General features: G+C 41.4%; 1 pseudogene; it reads right to left on the bottom strand.

The window, feature by feature from the left end:
* Positions 1-873: 873 nt before the first annotated feature.
* On the bottom strand, positions 874-1,684 carry LOC102869171 (annotated as a pseudogene).
* Between the last annotated feature and the right edge of the window lie 963 nt (positions 1,685-2,647).

Here is a 2,647-nt window from a genome sequence, read left to right as displayed (position 1 = left end):
AGAGGCTAAGAGAAAGAATTTAAGAAAATGTTAACCAGCGTTCTAGGTTATGAGTGTAGAGTTGTAAATGAAAAAAACAGGGCTGCTCTTGTAGAGATTACGTTCTAGCAGGAGTAAACCAAGTACTTCCCTGACTCCTGCTTCAGTTACGTATTTGTTGTTGCTGTTAGGTGCTGTCAAGTTGACTACTACTCATAGTGGCTCTGTGAACAAGAGATTTGAACCTAGCCCAATTCTGCGCCATCCTCACAATACCTACCATGCTCAAGTCCATTGTTACAGTCACTGTGCCCATGAACCTTTTGAGGACCTTCCTCTCTTTCTTTGACCCTCCATCTTTCCCAGTATGTTGTCTTTTTCAAGGGCTGACTCCTGATAACATGGCCAAAGTGTATGAGATGAAGCTTCATTTGCTTCTAGAGGGTGCCCTGCCAAAGGAACATCCTTGCCTCTAACGAGAGCCCTGGTGGCACCTCCTCCAGGACAACATTTTCAGTTCTTTTGGCAGTCCATGGTACAATCAGCTCTCTTTACCAATGTCACAATCCAAAGTTATCAATTCTTTAGTTCTTAATTAATTTTCCAAATTTCAGGTGCACCAGAAATAGCTAAAAAATTAAAAATTAAGTATACAGGTATATATACACAAATTGTATTTAAATAAACCCAAAACAAACCCACCGGCGGTCGAGTTTATTCAGACTCACAGTGCTCAATGGTGCAGAGTAGAACTCTCTAAAGGGTTACCAAGGCATAAAATATTTCAGATATTTTTAGTAGAACTTGAAAATTTTTCACAAATGTGATACATTTTCGACAAAAATTTTCACTTTTTAAAGCAACTTTCGTTTATTATTTATTAAAATAGTTAATTTAGGCATCTGCAATTCTGACCTCAACCTTCACTCCACACTCAATACTGACAAATGTGATCTTCTTAATGACCTCAGAAGGACTGTGCAAGTCAAGGAAACTGCTTGCGGAGCTTCATCTGGACAGGATCCCAGGTCTTAGAACTTTCATCACGAAGTAGTTATACATCACTCTTGTAGTGATTCTCAGAGTCTTGGTTATTGTTGTTAGGCGCTGTTGAGTTGAATACAACTCATAGTGACCCTATGAGCAACAAATCTGAACCCCGCCCTATCCTGTGCCGTTCTCAGCTTCTCTGACACACTGGAGCCCATTACTGAAGTCACTGTGTTAGTCCATCTCATTGCGGATCTTCCTCTCTTTTTTTGAGCTTTCAAAACTTGATGTCCCTTTCCAAGAATAGCCTCTACATAGCAACATATCCCAGGTATGTGAGGCAGATTTAGCCTCTTGGGAGCACTCTGGCTGTAGGCATCCTTAACAGGTCCCTTTACTTGAAGCTCTTCTCCTGTGGGTCTCTAATCAGGTCAGCACAGACCTTTTGAGGGCTTTTATGGTTTAGAGTAATTCTAATGCAGTGACTGGCCACCTCTGGATCCATGGATATCTTTCCAGTGTCTGACTTAAAAGTCACGGTTGTGATGCGGTTTCTGGACCAGCTTGTTTCCCAGGAGAGTGGACCCCAGTGAGTCAGGATTAAAAACTGGCAGCCGGCACTGCTGCAGTGACCATGTCTTTTACAGATAGTTACTAGACTTCGAAATTTGAGTGAAAGTTTAGAAATAATATTGGTTTTCATGCAACCATTCATAAACGTTTTGTTATATAATATTATTACAGTTGAGCTCTGGAGGGATAATGATAAGGAACTGTGCTGTCAACCCAAATGTATGTGGTTCGTATTCACCAGTTTCTACGTGGAAGAAAGATGGGTAGTTTTCTCCAGTGCAATTTACTACCTCTGAAAACCCACAGGAGGGTCAGCTGTGGGAAAGTTCTGACTTGACAGTAAAACAACAGTTGATTAATGTAATTAATTGCAGTGTCTCATCATGGAGACAATCAATCTTTGTGGAAGCAGATCTTTCTCCTGTGGAGTGGCTGGTGGGTTTGAAATGCTGATCGGTTAGTAGTCGAGGGCTTTAGTCACTTTACCACCATGGCTCCTTTTTTGTGTTTGTACATATGGAAGTATCAAACCTGGTGCTGTTGACTCGTTCCAACTCGTAGCAACCTTCCATTGATGTGCTTGGGCTGTAAACAGAGGAGTCTGCACATCCTTCTTCCTCAGAGCAGTTACGTGATTAGAATCACTGACTTTTCAGGTAGCAGTCCAACGTGAGCATCTTTTTATATTTCTCTTTCTTTCACTGCTGTTGAGTCAGAACTGACTGGTAGCTGATCCCCTAGCGGGTTTTGGGCTTTACATCGCACAGATCCATTCATCGTGTGGAGCAGCTGGTGGATTTGAACTGCCAGAGTCACCACCTATGGGTTAGGAGTACAACTTCCTAGAGAATACACCACCCAAACGTCTATTTGTATATATATAGTATACACTTTGTAGAAAATATATTGACAAAACCCAAACTTCATTTGTGTGAGCTCCTTACAAAAGACATTAACTTAGAGTAAGTGAAGCGGTATCAGTTCTGTTACAGGAAAGAAAACCCCATCAGGTTGCTTAAAGCAAGGCTCTTGGTTAGATCTTGCAACCTTTACTACTTGCCAGTAGGTGGCAGTCATGTCTTATAAACCTTAGAAACACAAAGCT

The sequence above is a fragment of the Elephantulus edwardii genome, unplaced genomic scaffold, assembly GCF_000299155.1.
Source record: "Elephantulus edwardii isolate Elephantulus edwardi_28Jun2011 unplaced genomic scaffold, EleEdw1.0 scaffold00357, whole genome shotgun sequence".
NCBI classification, from domain to species: domain Eukaryota; kingdom Metazoa; phylum Chordata; class Mammalia; order Macroscelidea; family Macroscelididae; genus Elephantulus; species Elephantulus edwardii.
Note: the sequence above shows the minus strand (reverse complement) of the source record. Positions and strands in the feature narration are given on the sequence as shown.